The following is a 7,334-nucleotide window of genomic DNA, read 5'->3' as shown; positions in this document are numbered from 1 at the left end:
GATTTTTCTCTCACTTTTCCTATTCATTTTCTATCCGTCGTGAATTGCAGTTACACATTTCTATTATGAATTGAAAGATGTATGGCTGTAATATATGGTCAATTAAGGGTGTTTATAAGAAATCGAAAAATCGGTTCAAATCAAAGAAATCGATTTGAAAAATTCGATCGAATCGGTCAATTCAGTTTCGGTTTGATTTTTTAAAAAACTGAAGGATCGGTTCGATTTTCAATTAACCTATCAAAAACAGTCCAGCACCTAGTGCCCCTCTAACCCTCTCTCTCGGCCCAAGCCCAAAAAAATGAATGTTTTTCATTCATTTGAACCCCAAAACAAAACCCCTCTTATTCTTTCTTCTTGTTTGAACAATAGAAGCTGGAGGCCACTCGCCAGAAACCCTAGCAAGTAAGCCGCCACTCCTCTCCCATCGCCGTCGTCGTTGCCTCTTCTTTCTTCTCCTCTGTCGCCGTTGTCGTCGTCCGGTGTGCCGGTTTTCTATTTCTCCCCCGTCCCTGTCGCCTCTAGTCTCTTCTACTCTTCTTTCTTCTCCTCAGAAAGAATCACAGAACCAAACCATTTCTCCTCTCCAATTGTCGTCACTGTCACCCGTCGCCGGTTCTACTTCAATAGTGGTAGACTTACAAGTAAATGATTTTTTTTGGATATCATGTTGTGTAGATTTTTAGGCAAACTTGGTTTGAATCAGGTTTTTTTCTTTATTGAAACATTTTTTTTAATAAAAATGAAAAAAATAAAAAAAAAACAAAAACTGAAGACCAATTAACCGGTGAACCACTTGTTTCGATTCAATTTCGGTTCGGACTGATGCAAAAACTAGTGGTACCGATTCGATTTGCAAAATATGCCCATGACCGAACCAGGACACCCCTACGGGCGATAAAGAGTGGGTAGAAAAAGTGAGTAGGAAATCTGGGTTAGAACTGATTGTATCTTCTGATTTTACATAATGGGTTTTGTTGTTTGAATTACCAAGAAGAAATTATTAAAGTTCTTATCGATAAAGGTTTTCACAAAAAGAAAGAAAAATCCTATTTGTTATTCCTCTGCGAGTGAGTGATGAGTCAGTTGGTAATGACAAAAGCTAAAATATGAAGGGTGTTTTTGTCTCTTGACATATCCATATTCTCCAAGTGCCCCGATGTGTCCAAATTTATTTCTTTCATTTTTATGTATTTATATTATTAAATAAATTATAATTTATCTTTCCTAACTTGTTTGATTGAAGATTTTTTCAAGGTCCATTTGATTTATAGTTGCAATCGAAATTGAAATCCTTTAGAATTGAAGTCAGAATGGTATATTCCCCCATATATTTGGTTCAGGCGGGAATTGGGATTAACTGGGATAGGATTTTCATTCTTTAAGGAGAAGAACTGGAATTGGAATCCTTTGGAATTGAAATTAGAATGCTATATTCCCCCACATGATTGGTTCAGGTGGGAATTAAAATTATCTGGAATGTGATTTTCATTCCTAAGGGAGGGGGAGAAAATGTCCAACTGAATTTCCACAAGGAATGAATTGGATTTTGATTTCCCTCTAACTAAATGATTGGAATAGAAATGGGCCATGCCAATTCTAATTTCAGACCCCTATTCCTGCAAACCAAATGAATCCTTAGTTAAGAGGGGACAATATATATTATTTCTAAAATGACTAATGTACCCTTAGAAATATAACTATTTTTTTAGGTGTGTTTGGATAAGTAAGCAAAAGTAGAACAAAAAAAATTCTATTTATTGATTCTGAAAGTTGAAATCACGACTCCCTTCTGTTAGCTGTGTTTGGTTTGATATAAAGTAAGATAGAATCAAAATGTTGAAGGAAAATTCTTGTGGAGTTTTTACCAAAATTTTAAAAACTTTCCCTAAATGCTCCATTGATACGACAATGGAATTGGTATCCGCATCAGAAAAATTGCAGATCGAACTGAGGAATTATATTTAATTTCCAATCTTAAATTCCATCAATCCAAACACAGCCGATCTGACAAACGAGTTTTGGAACTTATTCCCATGCGCTACTATAGGTTGTGTTTGGAAACGATGCAAATAAGCATGAATGCAAATATGCAAAGTGTAAAACGGCCCATATAAATTACAAAGTTTGCACTTATAAATTTACCTTCTTGCCAAACAGATTTTTAGCTGTAATGGATGCAAATACCAATTCCAATAAAACATGTCTTTTCTTATCAAAAGTGGACTTGAATGCAAATTTACTTATTTTTTATTGATGTACTTTTACATCTTATTATCAATGTAAATATGCATCTGAAAATGTATTTTTTGTCAAACAAAGGCAAAAGTGAACCAGAGTACAAATTTACCCTGAACCGAAAAGAAAATCTTTCTACACTTGCATCTATAGCATATAAAATTGTCAATTAAGCAATCTCCACTTAGTTACTACACTTATTTTTAGCACTTTTTACACAAACCAACCACTTTGTAACAGGTGAGTCTTGATTAATTTGCTGCATTTTTTCCTGCATCAATAGATTGTGACAGTCAAACTGAAGGACTTTCTGATAACATCTTAGAGCTGCTGAACTAAATGATTTATTATTATTGTTTTATCTTTGATAGGATAAACAATTAAATAATATACAGTAAAGTGCAAAACTTTGTATTTTATACATAAATTCACAACCTCTTTAAATTCTTATTCATTAAAAGACATAATAATGAATTTTTCAATCAAGGGGCAATTTAGGGGTTCGATTATTATGCCAGAAAAACATGATAATGGGAAAACTCACAACCAATCAACCAGCTTTTTTTTCTTTTCAATTGAAGAAACGGATCAGTTGGTGATTAGGATTGTATTCATTTTATATTTTTTAATTGAAGAAACGGATCGGTTACCCTATCTTACCCCTCAAGTCAGGTCTATGGATTTTCACTGTATGTAACAAAATAAAAACCTGTCACACGGTGATTAGGATTTGTTCCCACATGCCACCAAAAAGAAGAAAAGGAAGAACTCGAATCTGCTACCCACAAGAGCCTACCTATACCATACACACATGATGCTGCAGTAGTTTGGCTGTTTGGAAAAAAACAGCTTCAACTGTTTGTCCATGATTTAGCTGCTGAGATGGTACTAGGCATCCTTTCATATATAAGAGACTGAATTCAGTCCTCACACCCTGTTCACAATACTTACAGCCATGAATTTAGAACATCTCCATGTTTATATAATTTTTTCATACAAAGGGAGATGTTCCCAATATGGGGCTGCAATTACTGTAAGCACGGTCTGTCTCCACTTTTTTTTTTGTTCTATCTCCGCCCTTGATCGCTTGCCATGTGTGATATGTAATTCCAAAAAGAAAAAATAGTTGTAATTACTCTTTATCCCACATTCATGTTAACATGTCATGCATGCATAACTCCAAAACAGCCCAAACTGTTTTTTTCAAACAGACAAGTCTTTTCTCATTTTTTTAATAATTGAGCCTTTTCTCTATTGAGACAGTCAGACTCAATGAAAGTGCAGGAAACAAGTTCATTCATGGTACTTTGCATAAAACACCTGTCCAGTGATGATTGATTAGCAATAGAAAGTATAGGAAATCTAGTTTTAATACATAAATAGTAGGCAAAATGGACAAGTTGGAATGTATTTGGTATTGTGGCCACAAAAAGCATGGTGTGTTTTTAGTTACTGAAGCTTAAAATAATAAGTTTTAAGTTCTGTTTGGTTTGCAGTTGGAATCAGAATCGGAATCGGAATGGTTTATTCTCATAGTTTGTTTGGTTTAGACAGGAATGGGAATGAGAAATGGAATTAACAAGAGGAGGGGCAGAGAATGGCCATCCCCTCAAATGGGGGAATGCCATTCCAGCAGAAATGGGAATGAGATTCTGATTCCACCCAACCAAACAATTGGACTATTCCGATTCTGATTCTGGGCTCCTATTCCTGCAAACCAAATGGGGTCATTTCAAATCCAACAATTTCGTTAGATGGAATTGGAATCTCATTCTCATTCCTGATGAAACGACATTCTCCCATTGGCTATTCCCTCTCCCTCCTTTGGAAAAGAAATCCCATTTCAATTGATTTTAATTATCATTCCGATTCCTATCTGAGCCAAAACAGATTATGAGAATAAATCATTCTGATTCTAATTCCAAAAGATTTTGATCTCAATTCCAACAATGAACCAAGTGGATCTTTAAAACTTTCAAGGTATTTTGTACTTGGTTATGTGTTGTATTCCAAAGATTGGGAATTGAAACAGAAATGTTTTCGTGAAGATATACCGAATCAATGTTTTATTAATGTTCCAAGGTGTGGTATATTCTAGAACATAAGATAAAATTTGGTACGGCCCGAAAGAACGCGTTTTCCCCTGGCTATGCATAAAGACATTTTTACCACATTAACAAACACTCCCTCCTCCTGACCACTTTGGCCGGTTTGAGAGCCCCCACAATCGACAATCCCCGATCTGATTCAGATTTCAGAGTAAACCAGTAGGCAACTGATGAGTTATGGAAAAGCGACATTTGTACCACTCAAAGTTAAGTTCGGCAACTGTAGGCCACAAAGTATTGGATCATGCCGAAACAAACAAAGTGATTTACTACTTTACTTGAACCAGTTGGCATCGTGGCGTCCATGCATTACACGTGTTCCTCTCACAGTACTAAGCCTTCCTCTTGGATCCCTCAGAATAATTCTGGTTTAATGGTTCACTGAGCGCTTGAAGGTGACGGGTTTCTTGTTTGTTACTCTGGAAAAGGACTCCATCAGTTTGAGTGGATACATGTGAGCATTGTACATATTTCTGGCCTCCTCTGATACATCTCCACTAATTTTTCATCAAAAGAGTTCGACTAAAATATCAGAAAGATATGATATCCAAAAAAAACTTAGTCAATTAGGTGTTATTTATCAAAATTGATTGGTGGGTAGGGGTGAGCATAATTCGGTTAAAACCGAATAATCGAACTGAAAATTTTGATTTTTTTGGTTTGGTTTTTTTGGTTTTTGGTTATTTCAGTTTTCGGTTACGGTTTTTAGAATTAAAATTTTGGTTAACTGAATTAACTGAACTTTTTATTATTATATATAATATATAATATGTAATAGGTAATATATAATATACTGAAATTCGATTTCATAATATATATTTTATAATATATAATATATATTATATATTATATATAATAGTATATATTATTAAAATTCGGTTTTAATCGAAAATCGAACAAAAAATTTTGGTTTCGATTAGTTCGGTTTTTCTAAATTTCACATTTCGGTTTCGGTTTTTATTTTTTTAGTTTGATCTTTAAAATTTCGGTTTATACGGTTCAGTTTTTAACCGAATAAACCAAATGCTCACCCCTATTGGTGGGTTTTAATTGGTTAAAAGTAATTTTATATATTATGTTTTTCATGCATCACAGATTTTCCCTTTCATTAATATCTGGTTTATTCTGGTCAAATTATGCTCCTCTTTGTATAATCAGATCAGTTGTAAGCGTTGAGGGGTGGAGCTAGAATTCTTTGTTAAGGGGGCCAAAACCTAGAAAACATGGATAGGGAGGGCTAAAAGTTAAGAAATATGGATAAGGGGGTCAAAATATAAGTGAAATTTAAATGGGTTTTGGGGGGGGGGAGGGGCATGGCTCCCCTCCACCACCCCTGGCTCCGCCCCTATAAGCGTTTAAAGCAGTATTTTAAAAGCTGATCCCAAGGCTGAATCGTTTTTACATTTAAATTATAATGAAAAAAATAAGTAAATTAAGATGGTCTAGGCTGCATTTGGCGTTCCTTATTTTAATGACTTACTTCCCTTTTGTTGTTAAAAATTCAGTGTTCATATATAAATGCAAAAAGGAAATAAGTCCTTAAAATAAGGAATGCCAAATACAACCTTAATCATATGCATAGATATTATAGGGCAGAAGGCACTAGAAAGGTTTGTAGTAGATTAAAAAGGATATGGGTCTAAATAGTAAGGATCCGTTTGGTTTATAGTTAGAATCAGAATGGAAGTAGTCTATTCCTACAATTTGTTTGGTTCAAATAAGAATTGGAAGAAGAATTGAAATCAACTGGATCCAATTCCGATTCCAATTCTTGACCTCTATTCATGTTAACCAAACAGGTCCTAAAAGATGCTTTAATGGCTCATAATTTAAGAATGGATATAGCATTAAATGGAAGGGGATGACAAAACATGATTCATATCGGGTATATAGTTATGATAAGGTTTAGATGATAGATGATGATAATGATGTTAGTAGTTGACTCAAGCTGGGATTGTGACTAGTTCCAATCCACTAGCCATGTTAATGATGGATTGAACAAAATCTGGGCTTAGGATCATAATTAATAATGATAAATCATAAACGTATTTGGATTTCATACGTTATCATTTAAAAAGTAGTTGTGGATTCCTAAAATACAATGTTTTCGAACCATTGATCATCTAGAAGATCGGATTGTTTGGCCTGAGAATCATTCAAGCAACTGATTTTATTTTACCTCAAACCCGGTTTCTAGCCAAAAAATGGTTGATTTGGTCAATAATTTATTGACTCGAGCGGTTGAACTATTCGACCCACTTAATAATTTTTGGCCAATTTTTATTTTAATTATTTTTTTAATTTTTTTTGTCAAAACGGGCTATCCGTTTGAACCAAACAGTCGAATTGTCAACCTAAAAACTGATGGCCAGAACGGTTCCGATTCTGAGTCGTTTTTTAAAACATTGATATAATATATTAAATACTTTCATATGTAAAATGCCATACATTTTATATATATATATATATATATATATATAATTTAAAGTTCCTAAAAGGGGATTGACAATGACCATGTCATTCATTGCATTTATTTTAAGGGGGTGTTATTTTTTCAGATTTTGAGAGGGGAGAAAGTTGGTCGATGGGATTTTTATTTTCATTGACCAAGAAATCCATGTTATTTTTTCAGATATATGTGGGGATCAAGAAAAATTTAACGGGTAAATAAATTTTCCACCCGGGAGAAAGTTATTAACACTTGAATAGGACAAAAATGCCCCTTTAAATAATGATTTTTATGACTAAAATGGTCATTACTTTTAATAAAAGAACATGGACAAATTCAGTTACCCAGATGCCAAAATAATTGGATTTGATCATCACACTATGCTAACATGCCCTTGTAGCTGTGTATTGAAAATATCCACCCATCAATAAAAAAAAAAATACATGTCTATAACCCCCAACAGGATTTGGTTCAGATGTCTCTGTTATAACGTTTTAGAGATCCTATTAACTAAATCACCTTCAGTTGGTTGTGACTGA

The sequence above is a fragment of the Nelumbo nucifera genome, chromosome 8, assembly GCF_055504915.1.
Source record: "Nelumbo nucifera cultivar China Antique chromosome 8, China Antique-T2T, whole genome shotgun sequence".
In the NCBI taxonomy this organism is placed as follows: domain Eukaryota; kingdom Viridiplantae; phylum Streptophyta; class Magnoliopsida; order Proteales; family Nelumbonaceae; genus Nelumbo; species Nelumbo nucifera.
This window is presented reverse-complemented; position numbering follows the sequence as displayed.